The 21,738-nt window shown below is 44.3% G+C and overlaps 1 non-coding gene across 1 annotated transcript; it reads right to left on the bottom strand.

Annotated features, from left to right (window-relative positions):
* Positions 1-304: 304 nt before the first annotated feature.
* On the bottom strand, positions 305-468 carry LOC141569288 (U1 spliceosomal RNA). Its single transcript, XR_012492795.1, has one exon. It is a non-coding gene; the product is annotated as a U1 spliceosomal RNA (small nuclear RNA).
* Positions 469-21,738: the final 21,270 nt, after the last annotated feature.

The following is a 21,738-nucleotide window of genomic DNA, read 5'->3' as shown; positions in this document are numbered from 1 at the left end:
CCCATGGCTGGTTTTCCTATGGGGATAAGCAATGACCCTAATAACCTCTCTGAAATTAGAAGTGTGGCTTTAAAGGTCTATAATGGAGAGAGAGAATGTAAGGTCATAAGTCCAATGTAACCAAGCCCTCCCTTTCTCACTCATCACTGAAGGAAAGAGCAGTATGTCCTAAAGGTCAAGGCAGAGCTAGGGCATGTCAGAGCACCTGGGGTCATGAGTGAGTAAGCAGGAAACCCAGAAACTATTCAATACAAAGTAAATAAGAAATAAGGTAGACTCTGGTTAAATCATTTTTTTTTTTTTTTAGAGGAGAGCACAAACGCAGTCCCCCACTACCACAAATTATCCAGTCGAGTTTCCCACATTTGGGGAAATCGCAGGGGTCAGCACATACGGAGTGCAATGGATAAGCCTCGCCCTGGGAAAACCACCTTCGTGATCATGGTATCTCCCCTGCCAGGTAAGTATTGGTTATCTCATTTGTAAGGTCTTATTTCAGGATTTATTACAACTAGTCACTTAGATCTTGTAAGACATGACACCTAGACGCTTCCACTGAGGTGGGACCAAAACTGAGGGTAATTGATTGTTGATACAGGTAGAGAACTCTAGCTGGCTGGCCAAGAAGCTAGTCTAAATGTACATGGAAACGGTGGGCCAGGTAAGGAGTCAAGGATGGTGAGGTCCAAGGTAAAGTAGCAAAGGGTGCTCTAGAAACAGAGGGAGTGAGATTTAGAAACACAGTCAGTTGCCCTCATGAAAATCTCTCCTCATGGAACAGGGCACCAGCCACCAGCATGGGATTAAGGGCTAGTTCTCAGGAAGGGCAGGAAATAACAAGGCAGAACTTGGGACTCAGGAGAGCTTTGAGATATTAGAGTGTTCACTAAGGCAGCAAGGTGGTCATAAGTGTTGGGGCCCACAGTAGGTTTGGGCTCAGGAACTACATTATCAGATTCTAGTCACTGGGCAAGGGTGGGACAAGTAGTAAGGTGTCCTTAATACCAGCCCTTGTGTGTGTGTGTGGCTATAGCTGGTAAAGTACTACCATCAGGATTCTGGTGGTGGGGCTAATATTTTCTGCAGACAAAACCAAGTAGACTCACTGTGAGGAGAAGACTGTGTGTAGAGGCTGGAAACAGACTGGGCCTAGTGGGTAGGAACATCACTCACAAACCAACTGTGAGTTTCAGTCTGTGTGAACCCCATTCCACAGCCAATGACAGATATCTGCTAATGCTCATATAGATAGATAGATAGATAGATAGATAGATATATATATATATATATATATATATATATATAGATAGATAGATAGATACCAGAGGACCAAATGAATGAAAGAGAGAAAGCTGAAAAAATGAGCGGCTCGCACATAGCAATTGTTCATTAAATCCTGCAGAATTAATAAATGACTAACACAAAAACAATCATGAGATGGAAAAATCACTCTAAGTACCCTTCTACTGAACAAAGGAGTATTAGTCTGAAGCATGAGTGACAACATGACAGGATTGAATTGAGGGGCAATGATGGGCTTCCAGATAAGAGGAGGACTTGAATACATTGAAGACAAAATAAATCAATACAAGTCAACACTTTTTGAGTGATGCTTTGTCATATTAAATGCCTATTTTCCCTTCATAGCAACCCATGAATTTGATATCTGTTATCTATATTTTATCAACCCAGCAATTGAACCTCAGAGAGATGGATTGACTGTCAAAGGTCATACAGCTTGTTTACACCTAAACTGTGCAGTCAACTTGAAGCAAACCATAGATAGAAGTGTTCCCTAAGGCAGGGCATGGAGGCTGGCTTCATAGAAACAGGCATTTAGCAAGGCAGAATCTGGGAAGTTGGTGTTGATGGCCCTAGAGACAGGGCTGATGCTCTGACCCTGGGGCAGAAGCTTTTGGTCTGCAGAATGAAGGGCAAGCCTGGATCCTGGGTATGGAAAGCATCAGGAAGAGGGTCAGAAGCTTCCCTGTGTTTGAGGCACAGACGGGAATGCAAAAATTAAATTCATATCAATTTTGCTCCAAAGGAAAGTAATAGATTTTGTACTATCACAGACTGAAGTCAGGTGCAGCGCTTGAGGAATTTTTACTGATGCTCATTAAACATGATAATGTTTTCATGAACACATCCATCAAACATTTAGAAGTAAAATTTTGCACAATTTAATAATTACCCTGAGATAGCAGACAAAACCAAGGCAAACGAGGAGATATGACACTATAGATATGGAGACAACATCTCCACAGCAGGCTGGGCATGACCTCAGAATTTCAGGATGCAAAGTGTCCTGTGGCTGAGGCCAGATGAATGAAAGGCCAGCTTTCATTGCGGGACCAAGGTCAGCTTCTCTTGGAAGGAATCATTCCCACCAGACTAGAAAGCTAGAATGGGTAATTGAAAAGAGAGCACTCAACTGACGGGAGATTAAAGAAGCTGTCTCGAATGGTTTTGTGGCTAAGGCATGTCACATAATCTGTTTTGAGTGTCACTTTCATCATATGTAAAATAGAAATATATAATTCCTTGTCTGTCTACTATGAGATTGTTTCGGTGTTCAAATGAAAAAAAAAAAAAAGTATGTGCATGCCCTTTGAAGTGAATAATACTATTCACATTTAAGAGTATTACTCATTTGTACCATGAGTCACACAAGGAAAGTGGAAGTGAAATTTCTTCCCTTCTGTGGAGAGAAATTTGAGATTTATTCTCTTAGCAACTTTCAAGTATATAGTACAGTATTATTAGCTAAAATCACCATGCTTTGTATTAGCTCCCCAGATATTATTCATCTTATAAGTAAAACTTTGCACCCTTTGACCCACGTCTCTCCATTTCCCCAACCTCCAGGTCCCCCTGGCAACCACAATTCCAGTTTTTTTAGATTTCACCTATAAGAAATATCTTTTTCTCTCTGACATATTTCACTTAGCATAATGCCCTCAAGTTCCACCCATGTTGTTACAAATGGCAAGATTTCCTTCTTTCTTATGGCTTAATTTTATCTATCTATCTATCTATCTATCTATCTATCATCTATCTATCTATCTATCTATCTATCTTATAGATAGAAACAGGCATCTAGATAGACAGACAGACAGACAGACAGACAGACAGACAGATGATAGACAGATCACAGAATTCAGTTTTCTGTGAGCTATTTTACCAAGCGCCTTAGTTCCTTACTGGCTGGAAGTCAACCTCAGATCTAGGTCACATAGTCCTGTCCAGAGGGTAGCTCACAACATGGCAACTGGCTTCAAACAAGTCATCAAAGGCAAGAGTCTGCTATCAAGACAGATGTTACATAATCTAAGATGGTAGAATATATAAACACTGTGCTTACCTCATCCCATGTACAAATCAAAATTACAACAAAATTATAGAATAATCAACCTGAAGAACCATCAGAAGCCTAGCTAAACAGAAGTTTATAACTAAGAATATAAAGAAGAAGCCATGTCGAAACTGATAGGAGGGGTGGAGATGTGAAACAGGCTGGCCCCAAACCTTTATGGGGCAGATGAAAATTGAGAGGGATGTCTCAGCCACAGAGGTTTCCCCTGGAGAAACAAGGGACTCTATCCCCACAGGCTCCCCAGCCCAGAGCACTGTTGCTGGGAAGAGGAGTCCCTACAACATCTGACTCTGAAAAACAGTGGGGATCCCAACTGTCTGGGTGGAACGGAAGGCACAAGAAACCTAGACATCCTCTTAAAGGGCCTGCAGAGACTCACTGGCAGGCACTCACCTTGGGCTCTGGCAAACAGTGATTTGGGGAGCATTAGAGACATACGATGGGCAGACTGAGGTGTGTGGCTTCAAGTAGGCTGGACGACAGTTGCCATTTTCCTGTGTGGGGTCCTTCTCCTGTGTAGCTGGCAGGCAGGTGCCATCTTTCCTGTGTTGAGTTCTTCTCCATCCCATGGCCAAATCTGTATCTGAATTGGTCTAGTGAGCTCGGTTTTCTCACTCTGGTAACTCATTGAGACCCTGCCATACCAAACTCCGCACTGCACAAGGCTTTATCAGCAGCTGAACCTTACAGAAGCCAGCAACCGGCAGCAGGTCTCAGTGTGTCCTGGATTTTTATGGAGCTACCCCAAACCCGGTGCTGCTGGCAGCATCCTCAGTTCACAGCACAATCTCTCCCACAAGCCTCCAAGTCCAGCACAGGCAGCAACCAATGGTGGATCATTTTGTAGCTCCTACCAGGTAGTCCTTGGCTTGTCACAAGCAGGGCTGACCTGGGCCTTCACAGGAGCCCCTCCCAAGAGGATCCAGAACAAACATATTTGGAGGGCGGCTTCAGACCACAGCAGAGCACCACCCAATTGAACCCAAAAGCGGCCCACTCAAAGGGTGGTCCCAACAGACACCAGAAGCTAATAAGGGGAATCTCCCTCCATGTGGTAAGTCCCACTGCACAACAGCCCATATGCTGTAGATGTTGTCAAACCCCACAGCGAATCAGTCTGAAGGTCAATTCCACCTACTGATGTGCCAATAGCAATCAAGGCTCAAATATAACAGAAGGGCACATGCAACCCACACAATGGACACTCTTGGAGCACCCAGCACAGGTGACCAGGTCAACTGTGTCACTGGGCCTTACAGGGCACCTACTATATAAGACTACTCGGCAGGACTGGAAGATGTATCAAATCTATCAATATATATAAACAAATACAGAGAGGCAAACAAAATGAGGAAACAAAGAAATACATTCCAAAAAAAAAAAAAAAGAACAGGAGAAAACTTCAGAAATGGAACTAAACAAAATGAAGGCAAGTAACCTGCCAGAGACAAAGTGCAAAACACTCATTATAAGGATGCTCGAGGAACTTGGTGAGAATTTAAACAAAGAGATAGCAAGCATAAAAAAAGACTTAAAACCATAAAAAAGAACCAGTCAGAAGTGAAGAATACAATAACTGAAATGAAGAATGCACTAGAAGGAATCACCAGCAGACTAGATGAAGCAGAGGATTAAATCAACGATTTGGAAGACAAGGTAGCAGAGAACACCCAATCAGAAAAACAAAAGAAAAATAATAATTTTTTAAAAATGAGGATAGTTTAAGACACCTCTGGGACAACATCAAGCATAACAATATTCACATCATAGGGGTACCAGAAGAAAAATAGAGAAAACAGGGAATTGAGAACCTATTTGAAGAAATAATGACTGAAAACTCTCCTAGCCTGGCAATAAAAATAGACATACAAGACCAAGAATGCAGAGTCCCAAACAAGGTGAACCAAAACAGGCCCACATAATTAAAATGCAAAGGTTAAAGACAAAGAGAGAATCCTAAAAACAGCAAGAGAAAGGCAACTAGTAACTTATAAGGAAGTTCCCATAAGATTGTCAACTGATTTCTCAACAGAAACTGTGCAGGCCAGAAGAGATTGGCAGAAAATATTCAAAGCGATGAAAGGCAGGATCTACAATCAAGACTACTCTCTACACAGCAAGGCTATCCCTTAAAATCAAAGAACAGATAAAGAGTTTCAAAGACAAGAAAAAGCTACCACCAAACTAGTAATACAAGGAATGTTAGAGGGACTTCTTTAAGGAAAAAAAAATCAAAAAATGAATAATAAAATGGCTATAACTACATATCTATCAACAATTATTTTCAATGTGAATGGATTAAGTGCTCCCATCGAAAACATAGGATGGCTGAATAGATAAGAAAACAAAACAAAACAAGAATTTAAAAAAAAAAAATTACCAATACACCAGCTCACATGGCACTGTCTGTGAGGGAGTTTTTAGCCAGTAAACAAATAACAGTATTGGAACACCCTCCCTACTCACCGGATCTGACCCCCAATGACTTTTCTTTACCTGAAGATACAGGAAATATCTTTCAATCTTCCTTTCAGAAGACATTTTGATGACATTCAGGACATCAAGAGTAATACGACAACAATTCTCATGGCCGTTCCAGAAAAAGAGTTCCAGAATTGCTCTGAAGGGTGGACTAGGTGCTGGCATTGGTGCATAGCTTCCCAAGAGGTGTACTTTAAAGGTGATTGTAGTGATATTCAGCAATGAGGTATGTAGCACTTTTTCTAGGATGAGTTTGCGATCTTAATCATTTCACCTTGCATATGTGGAATCTAAAGAACAAAATAACAAACAAAATAGAAACACACTCATAGATACAAAGAACATGTTGATGGTTGTCATATGGGAGGAGGTTTAGGGAGTGGGTGAAAAACAGGAAGGGATTAAGAAGTACAAATTTGTTGTTACAAAGTGGTCAAGAAATATAGTCAAGAAATATAGTGTGGTGTCAGGTGGGTACTAGATTTTTGGGGGTGATAGATGGAAGGGTTTTGGGAGAGAGGGTGAAGAAGAACAAATTGGTAGTTACAAAATAGTCATGGTGATGTAAAAGTAAAACAGGGAATATAGTCAATAATATGGTGATCACGCTCATATAGTGCCAGGTGAGTTCTAGACTACTCAGGGGGATCACTTCGTAAATTACTAAATGTCTAATCACTAGACTGTATACTTGAAAATAATACAAAATAATATTGAGTATCAACTATAATTGAAAATTTTAAAAAGCAGGGGAAAAGTTGAAGGGGAATCAGAGACTCAAATTTCCAGGTAAAAAACAAGTAAGTCATGGACTTGTAATATACAGCATTGGAAATATAGTCAATAATATTGTGATAGCATAACAGTGTCAGATGGTTGCTATACTTACGGTGATCATTTCTTTTTTTTAATTAGTTTCAGGTGTACAAAGCAATGTAATAGTTAGACATTTAAACCCCTCATAAAGTTATAACCCACCCCTCGAGCTACTACCCCTCTGACATCTTATAGCTGTTACAATACCATTGACTATCTTTCCTATGTTGTACTTCACAGCCTGTGACTATACATACCTATATATTTAGTTATAGTTGACACTCAATATTATTCTACTTCAGCTCTTCAGGTGTATAATGCATTGGTCAGGCATCTACACAGTCTGTGACGTGATCCCCCTGATAAATCCAGTGCCCATCTGGCACCTTACATGATCTTTACAACATTGTTGATTATATTCCCCAGACTGTATTAACTATCAATTTGTATTTCTTAATGTCTTCACTTTTTTACTCTGACCCTAACCCCATTCCCATCTATCACCCTGATAGATCTAGTACCTATCTGGCATGATACTTAGTTATTACAATATTATTGACTATATTCCTTATGCTGTACCCTACATCCCCATGACTACTGTATAACACCCAATTTGTTCTTCTTAATCCCTTCCTATTTCACGTGTCCTTGACACCCCTCCCATCTTAAAGAAGTCCCTCTAAAAGTCCTTCTAATACTGGTTTGGTGGTGATGAACTCCTTCACCTTTTCCTTGTCTGGGAAGCTCCTTATCTGTCCTTCAATTCTAAATGACAGCCTTGCTGGGTAGACCAATCTTGATTATATGTCATTGCTTTTCATCACTTGGAATATTTCCTGCCATTTCCTTCTTGCATGCAAAGTTTCTGTTGAGAAATCAGCTGAGAGTCTTATGGAGCTCCCTTGTGGTAACTAACTGCTTTTCTCTTGCTGCTTTTAAGATTCTCTCTTTGTATTTAACCTTTGGCATTTTAATTATGAAGTGTCTTGGTGTGGGCCTCTGGGATTATCTTGTTTGGGACTCTCTGTGCTTCCTGGGCTTGTATATCCATTTCCTTCACCAGGTTAGGGAACTTTTTTGTCATTATTTCTTCAAATAGGTTTTCAATTCCTTGCTCTCTCTCTCTTCTCCTTCTTGTACCCCAATAATGCGAGTGTTCATATGCTTCACATTGTCCCAGAGGGCCCTTAAACTCTCCTCAATTTTTTGGATTCTTTTTTCTTTTTGCTGTTCTGGTTGGGTGTTTTCTGCTACCTTATCCTCTACATCACTGGTTGGATCCTCTGCTTCATCTAATATAGTGTTGATTCCCTGTAATATATTCTTTGTTTCCATTATTGTATCCTTTATTTCTGACTCATTCTTTTTCATGGTTTCCATCTCAATGTTTATGAGATCATTGAGCCTTCTTATAACCAGTATTTGGAACTCTGCATCTGATAGATTTCTTTTCTCCATTTCACTTAGTTCTTTTTCTGGAGCTTTGTTCTGTTCTTTCATTTGGGATATGTTTCTTTGTCTCCCCATTTGGACTGCCTCCCTATGTTTGTTTCTATGTATTAGGTAGGGCTGCTATGTTTTCCGGTCTTAGTAGAGTCGTCTTATGTAGTAGGTGTGCTGTGGGGTTCAGTGGCACAGTCTCTCTGGTCACTTGAGCCACGGGCTCCAGTTGTGTCCTTTGTGTGGGTTGTGTGTGCCTTCCTCCTATAGTTGAGCCTTGGTTGATAATTACACACCAATGGGAGGGACTGACCCTTGGGCTCATTGGTTGTAAGAACTGGCCTTGACTACAGTAGAAGAGTTGTTGTGCAGGGGCTGACCCTACAGAGCAGGATTTGCCTCAGCAGGATTCTGGTGCCTGCCCAATCTGCCCCTTGGGTGTGCAATACTTGCAGATGGCTAGGTGATGCTCCAGCTCATTTTGAAGCTGGCCACTGGGGGCACCAGCCCCAGGACCACCTTGGAGGGGAGCCTCTGTAGGTCTACTTCAGCCACAGCCCGTGCCCCACCTGGGCCCACCTAGCGGGAGCCAGAAAGAAATCTGCAGATGTCTGCTGCCAGTGCTGTGCTTGGGAGCACCTTTGAGAGGCCAAGCCACGAACCAAGGCCCCCTGTCACTGGTGCCAGCTTAGGGCTGCTCAGCCAGAGGCACAGGACATATTCAATCCAGAAGCTGCTTATCTGGGTTCTGCAAACCTTTGAGAGAACCTAGGAAAGTGCAGCTTGAGCCAAGGTAGGCTTTCTGAATGAGAAGGACACTGAAAGCAGCCTGGGTGTGCCCAAAAGTTGGGCAGGGCCAGGTCTCAAATTACCAGGCCATAGCAAAGTAACAGGGGAGACTCAGATATAGTAGCTGCCTGTGTTCACACATTGGGAATGGGGAGGGCTCAACAAAGAAACAATGGCCTCTACCAGTTCCTCCATCCATGAGAAAGCCTCCTCTCCAGCCCATCTCCCAAGCCAGACAACTCAATTCCCCACTATTTGTCCCTGCTGCCTTTCCAGCTGCTGCCTCAGTGCTGGAGCTCAGAGCAAGTGATTCCACTGGTGGGTAAGTCCGCACCCAGTCCCTTTAAGAGGAGCACCTGTGAGTGCAGCCACCCTTAGTCTCACTCAGTAACAATCTCTGCTGTTTTTCAAAACCAGAAATCATGGAGACTTCTTTCCCCAGCACTGGAACCCTGGGCTGGGGTGGGGCTGGTATCTCTTGCTCCTTTAGGGGATGGGGGACCCCCACAGCTGAAATAGCCCTCCCAATCTTTAATGGTCACACACAGGTGTGGGACCAGCGGTTCTGCATCTCTGACCTCTGTGCTTCTTCTGGATGTCCTTAGTTGAAAGGCTTCAGTTCAGCTTGATTTTAGGTGATTCTCCATAATGGCTGTTTTGTAGATTAGTTGTAATTTGGATGTGGTTGTGAGAAAAGATAAGCACAGCATTTACCTACTGCACCATCTTGGTTGTTTCAGGCTGGTGATCCCTTCTGTAGGTATATCAATATTGAATAACTATGGTGTATACATGCAACTGATATGTTATATGTTAACTATATACATTTTTTAAATAAAAATCTTTTTTAAAAAGACAGAATTTATAATCTCATGCAACCTAATTATATCTGTCACAGAAATGACATCCCTCAACTTGGAGTAACTCCAAGGGAGAGGTTCATACAAGTCCATGAACACAAGGAAGCAGGGATCCCTGGGGTCATCTAAGAAGCCACCTACCACTTTCTGCCCCCTGGGCTTCAGTGATGTCCACCTCCTGGTATTCATGCTGTGTGTAATGTCCTCCCCTTGAGTGTGAACAGCACCTGTGACCAGCTCAATATGCCACACTAATGTGAATTCTCCAAAAACCTCACGAGTTTGGAAGTGGATCCTTCCCCAGTCAAACACTCAGATAAGACCCCAGCCCTGGCCAATGTGTTTTCTTTTCTTTTTATTATTATGTTTTAACTAAATCATTGTTACACTTATTTATTTATTTTTTTAATTGGGGAATATTGGAAAACAGTGTGTTTTTTTAGGGCCCATCAGCTCCAAGTCAAGTCATTGTCCTTCAATCTAGTTGTGGAGGCCACAGCTCAGCTCCAAGTCCATTCCCTGTTTTCAATCTTAGTTGCAGGGGGCGTAGCCTACTATCCCAAGTGGGAACTGAACCGCCAATCTTGTTAAGACTCTCACTCTAACCAATTGAACCTTTTGGCCACCTGGCCAATGTCTTAATTGTAGGTTCATGAGACATCCTGAAACAGAGGACTCAGGTAAGCCATGCCGAGGTTTCTGACCAGCCCAGGCTAGCCCTCTGCTTTTCAGATGTTTGTGCTCTTTGACAATCTCTCTCCAGCCCTGGCAACAACTATTCTGCTTAGTTTTACTTCTTTTTTTCCCCACATATAAGTGATATTATACAGTATTTGTCTTTTTCTGTCTGTTTATTTTACTTAGCATTATGCCTCCCAGGCGCATTCAAATTGTCACAATTGACAACATTTTCTTCTTTTGTAAGGCTGAAAATTACAGTAAGTCTTCACGCAATGCTTTTAATAGGTTTTGAGACTTTAAGTGAAACAACATATAACAAAGCCAATTTTGCAATAGGCTAATTAATACAAACAATAGTTAAGTTCCTACAGCATCTCACCAATGTTATAATGTATTGAAGTTGAACAAAACAGCAATATTCAAGGACTTGCTATGTTCCACTATATGTATACCCTCTTGCTGCCTCCATTGGCTAACCCATGAAGACTAATCCCCTGATCCTCAGGACTCACCAGGTGTTCCTGACTCCCTGTCAACAATCTTGCCATTCTCTGCTCTCTGTCTTATGAGGAACTACTTATCCACCCTCTAAGTTTTCATCAGGGAAATCTAAAAAATTGTCAGAGAGACATTGTCCCCAGTGTAGCATTAGTGGCCTCCCTGGAACCCTTCCCATTTCCCCTAGCTTTCTCTCCCCCAGCCACAGTGCAGGGCTGGGTGGGAAGTGTGAGAAGGACAAAGAGGGAAAGACAGGTGGGAAGCAGCTCTGGCCACCAGTCACACTGCTCTCATCTGGTGGGTAGGCCTTTTCAATCCTAAATTCCCTCCTATTCATGGCATAGGTCACAGCTGCAGAACATTCCTAAAGCATCTAAAAGCTACTTGACCAATGTTAAATGACTGAATAACTCTCAAACAGACGGTTTGCCTTCTGCCTTCACAAACACCCTTGGGGTCTGCTTTGAGCATGGAAGCCTCTCTCTGTTCACCAGCAGAGGCAGGTAGCAGGAGCACAGAAGCCTGTACTGATGGCATCTTTCAGATTCACTTTGGGGCTGGGCAAAGACTATGAGTGGCCATGCGTGGTCTGTGGAGCCCATGGTGTCTCAGCTACCCATCATTTGAAGAGGAATAAATCCAGTTCTAGAAAGAATGCCATTTGGGAGCTCTTCACTGAGAGCTGCTTCCAAGGCACAGACGACACCCAGACTTGAGGGTTGTACTGAGCACCGGGGAGCCTGAGCTGCTCTAGGATTTTTATTCTGTCTCAGCCTCTGTTCTTTTTCTTTGCTCTTTTTTATATGCTCTTCCTTCTCTCTCTCCTCCCTTCTTTCTGCCCTTTCCTTCCCTCCCGCCTTTCCTGCCTCTCTGTCTTCTCAGGAAGATGATGAGGTAGAGGGGGTTGTTGGCAGAGTCCGTTTGTCTGGCTCTTCTAGCCTCTCATTTTCTCCCTGGTTTTTTCCTCTCATGCCATCTTTACTCCTCCGCCACCCCAGCACATTTGCAGATCGCCCACAAAATAAGCCAGTTGAGCCCAGCTGAATTTTCTCTCTCCTGTTGAGATGAGACCAGGGGCCTGCAGAAGCTCTAAAAGGTTTGGAGAGGGAAGGGTCATGGTGGAGTGAGGCCTCAGAACAGACGGGAGGCATCCCTGAGATGCTCCTGACTCACAGTGGTGGCTGATTTGCCCTGTGAGCTCTCCCTAGCCCTTTCTTCCCCTTCTCTAATCCATGCTGCTCAGAATGTGGGGGAAAAAGGAAACCTAGAGTGGTCGTGATAGTTTTTATCAAATCATAATGGTTTTTAAATTGCATGCTGTGCTATTACTATTGGCAAAAAAATGAGAGCAACATTTTATCTATATCTAGATAGTTTCACACACGAAAACATTCAAAATCAACTCAACAGGTCTTCAATGTCTTTGAAAAACATCTTACATTTTTTTCCTTTGCCACAGAGTCTGTAGGAAATTCCAACAAATAACCACTGCAGTATTTCTCCACTATCACCTTCACCCAATTGTGTCTGCCACCTCTGCCTACACTTAAGGATGTGTAAACAAACACAGTAGCTGACCATTACTTGTCCTCACGTGTGGTTCTTAAAATGTGTGACATTAGTAATGGATTACTGGGCCAAATCCATACACTTAGTACAAAGGAAGGGAGATTCTGGCCCACACTTTACCACTCACCCTGGGGCAGGCACTGTGCTGAGAACTCCCAGAGAAAGAAGCTGCTCTTGCCCACTAAGGGCTTGCAGTCTAATTGGGGATTGGATAGTCTCCCCGATGACTCCCTCACGTCTGCTGATCAAAGGCAGTCCGCAACCAGTGGGGCTAGCCTCAGGCGGATGTACTGAGAGGTACAAAAAACAGAATACTGCCCTGGCAGCAAATGATGCCCTTAGCGCAGAAAAAGGCAGAGCCATGGTTCACACACACAACCCACAAAGAGCAAGAGCAAAGTAAGGTCAGGATCTCAAAGCTGTTTAAGGTGCACTGAGAGGTTTACAATAAGGAGCGGGCACACAGAGGGCTCCGGAGTGGCTGCACAGGAGAAGTAACACTTGGTGTGGCCTTGAGAAATGGGAGGACAGGGTAAGACGTCTGCGGGAAACAGGGCTGGAGCCATCTGGAGGGCACCTCAGTCAAACAAGAAGGCACACTGCAGCTGTTTTCGGGAGAGTGGGTGGCCAGTTTCACATATCTCTGGAGGGTAGAGGCAGTATTCTTGCCAGTTAAGAGTCCTGGGGCCTGGGGGTAACTGTGGCTCCCCCCCCATTCCTGATTTAGTCTCCCCAGCCTCAAATTTTCCATCCATTGCCTAAGCACCGATGCTCACCTCAGGGTGTGTATTAGCCCAGGTAATGTGAAGGACTTGGCCTATGGCAGCTACACAGATTGTGGGTGGCCCTCAGAGACAGGGTAATCTGGGTCTGCACCTGCCATGGGAACTCGCCAGCTGTACCACCCCCTCCTGGGCTTATTCTGACATCCCTCTGAGGAGGGATCAGTGGTGGGCCTGTGCTGAGAGGTCCTACTCCTCTCTTTCTGAACAGCTGTTATATGGGCGATAGACAGTTTGTGGGTCCATCAGCAGAGAAGCCCACCACCAGATGAGATGGGAGAAGCACATGAAGAGCAACAGACATGAGATCAAGGCCCACGGACCCAGTCATGCCTCTGCCAAGGCCCTACTCTCTCCCTCTCTCATGATTTCTCTCTCTTCCTCATTTGCTATGGTATTAGAGGAACATTAGGGGAATTAACAGCCATAGTGGTGCCCCTTTCAGAAAAATTGAATCACTGCCTTAAATTCCTTCATTATTAATTTAAGATAATATAGGGAAAGACATACAGCTCAGCCCCAGAACCCAAGAGCCAGGCACATTATTATTTGTTCCCACAGAGCTGCAGAAGACAGTGGGACTCCATCGGTTTTCCTTCATTTCTTCCTGTTTCTAAGTCCCTTGAGGAAGACTGAGATGGCATAGAGCCCACAGAGCTCATGCAAACAAAAGCATAGGGGTAGAAAGAAGTAGAAAAATGCTCTAGGCAGACTGACCAGCACAGCCTGTCCACTCCCCCTTAAGTCCCTTATATTGAAATGTGCCCCAGCTGTTACCCAGAATGCTCTGTCCCAGTCTTGCACTGATAGCTATTATCAACCCTGAGAAAGAAAATACCTACCAGGAGGAGATCCTGGTGACTATTTTGACTCAAAAATTCAAAAACAAAATACAAACAAGCAAAACAAACAAACAAAAAAACAAACAAAAAAGAATGTCTATCAGCCATTGCTAAACTGAAACCTCTCACATGAACTGCACTCACTTTAGGGAGAAGCCTGCATTTAACTCCCTGAATCTGCACTAAACTGCCTGCCAGCCCTGTGTTCCTACTCTCTGAGCCAACCCTTATAAAGGAGTTCCTGGAATCCTGAGCTTTCCCTGTCCATTGGAACTGCACAGCTACATCCTTATTAGCATCTTTAGTGACCAATCGCAGCAGTTCCATTACGACCAATCATGACAGTGCTCTTTTGTCCAAACTGTAAGGATTTGGAATCCTCATTTGCATGAGGATGGACCAATTAGGGGTGAGGGCACGGACTTCTTTCTATATAAGTCAGCTCCCCTGTGGCTCAGACAACTCACTTTCCCTCTCCACCAAACACTGTGTTTCCCTGGCTGGAACACCCAAGACGTCTTGCGGGAGCAAAGCAGAACTGTCCTGTCCCAACAGAGCAGAGTAGAGTGAAGAGCTGTCTAGCTGGAGAGGGGCCAAGCTGCAATACTGAACCAAGCCACCTCACTGCCTCGCTCCCACCTCACAGCCACACTATTCCACAGTTACCTTATATCGTAACTGAGCTGTAACACTATTGAGCTATCTGACAGCTGTGCTGTTCAACAGCTAAGCTGTATCACAAATTAGCTGTTTGCACTGAATAAAGTCTCATTCATGGCTCCTCAGATTGGGGATTCCTGTTGGTGTTGAATTGGTGCCAATGCCCATCAGCTGATACCAGGTAACTTTGGTCAATGGCCAGCCACACAGGAGCAGGCACGTGGCTAACTTCCACAGGGGACCACCTCTGTGAAAATGGACAACTCACTGTCCTGCACTGAGTGGTTTTAGGTGATTCTCTGGAAGTGAAAGCCTGCCTCCCTCCAGCTTACTACTGTGTTTCCCCGAAAATAAGACCTATCCAGACCATAAGCTCTAATGTGTCTTTTGGAGGAAAAATTGTGGGGACAGAGCTCCAGAGAGCAGTTTCCAGGCTCTTGGCCTCACGAGGAGAGGTGCTGGCTCGGTTATTAGATGGCCATCAGCTGTAATCAGATGGCCATCCATTGTGGCCATCAGCTGTTACCGGTTAGCCATTAGCCACTAATATAACTGCAGTGGCTACGCCAGAGGGTTGGTTGGTTGGTCGGCAGACAAGCAGTGAGCAGCTTGCAGCCAGCAAGTGCAGTTGGTTAGCAGAGAAGCGGATGGCGGATTGTGGCTAGCAAATGCGGCTAGCAAGTGCGGTTAGCAAGCGGATTACATTGCAGATCATGTTGATCCTACTTCCTGTGTCTCGCCCGGCCACCATCTAGATGGGGGTGCAGGAAGTCCCCTCGTTGGGGTACTGGCGGATGTTTGCTGTGTGTCTCTACCAGCCACCATCGAGAATATAGTGGTATGACTCCCCTGTCTGTGGCTCCACTGTTGTTCCTTTTTGGCCTCACCATATCCTGCATTCTTGTGCGGGGAGCAGAACCACAGTCCCTGCATGACAAAAATTAATGTAAGACCCGGTCTTATTTTACTATAAGACCGAGTCTATAATATAATAATATAATATAATGTAATACCTGGTCTTATATTAATTTTTGCTCCAAAAGACGCATTAGAGCTGATGGTCTGGCTAGGTCTTATTTTTCGGGGAAACATCGTAAACATGGTCCTGGATTGAGATACAGCTCCTGTTCCAAGTTGTTTTACCCCTGCTCATGAGCACATAAAACTGAATAAATGTAACTACTCCGGACACTGAAGTCACATGCAGATGAGACCCTCCCCAGGATTATTTGTACATTTGTACATTTTAATAATTGCTTCTCAGGAGCCTCCTCCATGTTTCAAGGAGGTTGACTGTTTCCAATCTCCACAGTAAGTGAAAACCATCTGTGTCCTTCAGGCATTTGGCTCACCTGGCTGGTACTTTCACTATGCCCTGAAAAACACTCTGCCTAGAAAGACAGGCGGGCTCCTTTGTTTAAAGCCCTATCTCCAAGGAGTTACCAGAGGTCAGGTTGGTGGTGGGGGGTGGGGACAAGTAGTTAGCATGGCCTACAAAAGACTGATATTGCCTGGCAAGAAAGTACATGGTTGGTGCTCAGCATCTGTAGCTGCAGGAAGAATGCCGATAACCTCTGCTCTATTATTATTGTCATTATTTTGATTTCCATAATAACAATATGATTTCCATGGCAACATACAGTCTGGAAATGGATAACCTGCCTCTGAATCTCCAGTGCCGATCCCACCTCTCTGAGCCTTTTTCCTCATCAATAACCTGGGTTCAGAACTGTCTTTGCTCAAGGCTGTCATGAGACTTACTAACATAACACCTGTGGAACTGTCGATGTGGCGCCTGCCACATTGTGACGAGTCCTGTCTTGGTGGAGTTTCAAAATCTGCTTGCAGGTAATAAAAAATTCACATTTCAAAGAGAACAATATCATGAAGGACTTTACCAGGAAGTAACAGGAAAAGTCAGGCCCTTTTCCTAGCATCTCAGAGCTACTGAACACTTATTGGAAGATTTTCAATCTGCAAATCAGCAGCCAGTGATTCAGATTGTCTCAGTTAGAGGGCAGCACCCCATCTCCCCGAAGGCAGAGGGTGGGCCTTCACATAATAGTTGAGTCTCTAATGAAGTTGAACATCTCAACTCTGGGTGACCTGAGACAAACGCCTGAATGACAAAGGAAGACTTCATACAGCCACTGTGCATGTCCACATTCATCCAAATATTTGCATTGACTTGTCAAGACATCTGGATATGGACTAAGTTTTATCCCAGTGTTTGGTGTCTGCAGGTGAAGCCATGAGACCAGTGACATCAGCAGGATCATTTGCCACTGGATGTTCTCTTATGTAGATGGGAGACTTCTCCCTTCTACAGGGTGGAGGGTCAGGACCACACACGGCTCTGCCTCTTAGTGGGTGTGTGACTGGTGGAGTGGAGACATCCAGGGATCACAGACAAAGAACTTGTCCCAAATCCTGGCTTTGTCACACTGGAAACAATGAGCCTGGGAAACCCCCTTAACTTCTCTTAGCCTTAGTTTTCTCATCTATAAAATGGGAATAAAGTGTTGATAAGTGGATTAAGTGGAAGAGTGCATGAAATGATGATTTTTTTTTTTTGCTTTTGTGGAAATTGCTAGTTTCTGTGTAAGATTTCTTCCAGGTATATACCTTGGAGTCATAGTGATAGGTCATGGGGTAAATCATTTTCAGACTTACTAGACATTGCCTAATTGCTCCCCAAAGTGGCTGTACCTTTTATAGTGCTATCAGCAGTGTGTGAGAATTCAACTGAAATGTCCAATAACATTAAGTAGTAAATTGTACCTCATTATTTAGTGGAAAATTTTATCACAGTAAAGAAATATATCTGTCAACATAAATGAATGTCAGAATAATGTGAGATTTAAGAAGAAGGAAATAGAAGACTACATCCAGTTATAATACCATTTCATACAGTTGCACAACATGGAAAACAGTGCAATATATGAGATGATGCACATACACACACACTCATGGGCAGGATCCTAGTTAACGAGGGGAGGACAGAGGATGGGTTTGGGACGGGTGATGATGAGGGGTTTCCTGCACTGGCAACGTTTCGTGTATTAACATGTGTGCACAGGTGCATTTATTCACATGCCTGTTTGTTTGTCTTCAACATTGCACAGTTTATTTTGGAAAAATTTACGTATACACACCCACACACACACAGTGCCAAAAAAAATGTATACACATTTTAAGAAAGGAAAAAAATGTATTAAAATTGTAATACTCTTTTTTGAAATTAAAGTTGATTGAGGTGACAATGGTTAGTAAACTTGCATAAATTTCAACTGTACAGTTCTGTATTACGTCATCTATATATCACATTGTGTGTTCACCACCCAGAGTCATTATCACCCTATAAACTTTAATTTAAAAAAATTGTAACTTCCGGAAAAATGGCGGCGTGAGGTGAGCCTCTGTAAAGCTCCCCTGGAATTTACAACGAATCGAACAACAAAAACTCCACAAAGGACTCCCTGCACAGCACACAGGCAACACGAAGAGGCCCACTACCGACTGAAATCACCTACAGGTGGGAGATTCGCGCGAGTGGAGGGAGGAGGAAAGGGAGGGAGGCGGAGCGGCGCGGGCGCAGGACGCAGACCTAGCTCAGTGCGCCGAGCTCGCTGCTTCCCGGAGCTACCGCAGCTGCGGGAGATCGGACTGCTAGGGCTCCGCCAGGGCTCCACAGGGCTGAGGGGACAGCATATAACACGGCTGAACCCAACGCTCACGGCAGAGACCTCGGAGAAAAGACTGAGGGAAAAAGGCTGAAAACAGTGGTTTAAGCCCGCACTGCCGAGCAGAGAACGGAGCCTTAGGCACTGAGACTAGCCGCCCCCTCCCTCCCCTCCCAGAGCTCGCCCCGCCCCCACCTGCCCGGTGCTAGAAGCGAAACAGTAGCAGTGTCAGATCAAAACAACAGAAAATTTGCTGTTTTGAGAACTGTGGACTAAACACAAATTCACAGCCCAACTAGTTCCAGCAAAGGGAGAGAGCTGTGGAAGCAGGACCGGCTGTGGTGGTGGTCGCCGCCATTGCTCTGGGCCACCTCTCACAACTCACCCCGCCCTGACCCCACCTATCTGGGCGGATCCCTGCAGGAGTAAACAGAACTGCTGAAACATACGGGCTCTGAATCAGGAGCTGGAAGAGCTTTGGAACATCAAAAGCTCTCCGCATACCCACCGGGACACTGCGCCCTGTGACCTAGACGAACTATTAACAGAGGAGAAGCCCGTCTCCCAGGGAATCCCCCCATTGTGTGAGAAGTTGGAATAGTGCAGAGAAAACATAGCACTACAGTGTGGGAGAAGAAAAATAAGTTGCAGTTGCAGAAATAATAAAACATTCTACCAACAAGTACTGGCAAACAAAAGAAAGCCGCTTTCTATCAACCTATTGCAGAAGTCACTCCTGTAGATGTCTAGGAAGAGAAATAGTAAACCAGTAATCGCCATGAATAACCAAGGCAACAAGATAGCTCAGAAAGAAAGTGAAAAAACTCCAGAGAAGGCACTTAAAGATACAGAAATATGTGACTTAAATGACAGAGAATTCAAGATTGCAGTTCTGAAAAAACTCAACGAGATACAAGAAAACACAGATAGGCAGTTAAAGGAACTCAGAAACTCAATCAAAGAACAGCATGAGCATTTTACGAAAGAGATTGAAATCTTAAAAAGAACCAAATAGAATTTCTGGAGATTAAGAACTCAATAGAAGAAATTAAGAATGAAATAACCAGCTTAGGTAGTAGAGTTGACCAGATGGAGGAAAGAATCAGTGACATCGAAGATAGAAACCTGGAAATGACACAGAGAAGAAGAAAGAGACTTGAGACTTAAAAGAAATGAAAGAACTTACAAGAACTTTCTGACTCCATCAGAAAGAGCAATATAAGAATAATGGGCATACCAGAAGGAGAAGAAAGAGAGAAGGAACAGAGAATATATTCAAACAAATTGTCGATGAGAACTTCCCAAATTTGTGGACAGAACTGGACCCTCGAATCCAAGAAGCAAATAGAACACCTAGTTACCTCAATCCCAACAGGCCTTCTCCAAGGCAGGTCGCCCGGCACGACAAATGGTGCAGCGAGCAGGGTCTCCCGATGACAAAGGGGTGCAGGAAGTCCCTCGTTGAGGTACTGGCGGATTTTTGCTTTGGTGTCTCTACCAGCCGCCATCGAGAATATAGTCGTATGACTCCCCTATGTGTGCCGCCGCTGTTGTTCCTTTTTGGCCTCACCATGTCCTGCGTTATGTGGGGAGCAGGACCAGAGACCCCGCAGGTCGCCCGGCACGACAAATGGTGCAGCGAGCAGGGTCTCCCGCATGACAAAGGGGGTGCAGGAAGTCCCCTCGTTGAGGTACTGGCGGATGTTTGCTGTGTGTCTCTACCAGCCGCCAGCGAGAATATACTAGTATGACTCCCCCATCTATGGCTCCGTGCGTGTTCCTTTTTGGCCTCACCATGTCCTGCGTTATGTGGGGAGCAGGACCAGAGACCCCGCAGGTCGCCCGGCACGACAAATGGTGCAGCGAGCAGGGTCTCCCGCATGACAAAGGGGGTGCAGGAAGTCCCCTCGTTGAGGTACTGGCGGATGTTTGCTTTTGTGTCTCTACCAGCCGCCATCGAGAATATAGTGGTATGACTCCCCTATCTGTGGCTCCACTGTTGTTCCTTTTTGGCCTCAGCATATCCTGCGTTCTTGTGCGGGGAGCAGAACCAGAGTCCCTGCATGACAAAAATTAATATAAGACCCGGTCTTATTATACTATAAGACCGAGTCTATAATATAATAATATAGTATAATATAATACTAGGTCTTATATTAATTTTTGCTCCAAAAGACGCATTAGAGCTGATGGTCCGGCTAGGTCTTATTTTTCGGGGAAACATGGTAAACATGGTCCTGGACCTGAGATACAGCTCCTGTTCCAAGTTGTTTTACCCCTGCTCATCAGCACACAAAACTGAATAAATGTAACTACTCCGGACACTTAAGTCACATGCAGATGAGACCCTCCCCAGGATTATTTGTACATTTGTACATTTTAATAATTGCTTCTCAGGAGCCTCCTCCATGTTTCAAGGAGGTTGACTGTTTCCAATCTCCACAGTAAGTGAAAACCATCTGTGTCCTTCAGGCACTTGGCTCACCTGGCTGGTATTTTCACTATGCCCTGAAAAACAATCTGCCTAGAAAGACAGGCGGGCTCCTTTGTTTAAAGCCCTATCTCCAAGGAGTTACCAGAGGTCAGGTTGGTGGTGGGGGGTGGGGGCAAGGAGTTAGCATGGCCTACAAAAGACTGATATTGCCTGGCAAGAAAGTACATGGTTGGTGCTCAGCATCTGTAGCTGCAGTAAGAATGCCGATAACCTCTGCTCTATTATTATTGTCATTATTTTGATTTCCATAATAACAATATGATTTCCATGGCAACATAGGTCTGGAAATGGAAAACCTGCCTCTGAATCTCCAGTGCCGATCCCACCTCTCTGAGCCTTTTTCCTCATCTATAACCTGGGTTCAGAACTGTCTTTGCTCAAGGCTGTCATGAGACTTACTAACATAACACCTGTGGAACTGTTGCTGTGGCGCCTGCCACATTGTGACGAGTCCTGTCTTTGTGGATTTTCAAAATCTGCTTGCAGGTAATAAACAATTCACATTTCAAAGAGAACAACATCATGAAGGACTTTACCAGGAAGTAACAGGAAAAGTCAGGCCCTTTTCCTAGCATCTCAGAGCTACTGAACACTTATTGGAAGATTTTCAATCTGCAAATCAGCAGCCCGGTGATTCAGATTGTCTCAGTTAGAGGGCAGCACCCCATCTCCCCGAAGGCAGAGGGTGGGCCTTCGCATAATAGTTCAGTCTCTAATGAAGTTGAACATCTCAACTCTGGGTGACCTGAGACAAACGCCTGAATGAC

This window comes from Rhinolophus sinicus, linkage group LG16 (genome assembly GCF_036562045.2).
Source record: "Rhinolophus sinicus isolate RSC01 linkage group LG16, ASM3656204v1, whole genome shotgun sequence".
In the NCBI taxonomy this organism is placed as follows: Eukaryota; Metazoa; Chordata; class Mammalia; order Chiroptera; family Rhinolophidae; genus Rhinolophus; species Rhinolophus sinicus.
The sequence above is the reverse complement of the archived record's forward strand: the minus strand, read 5'-3'. Positions and strand labels throughout refer to the sequence as shown.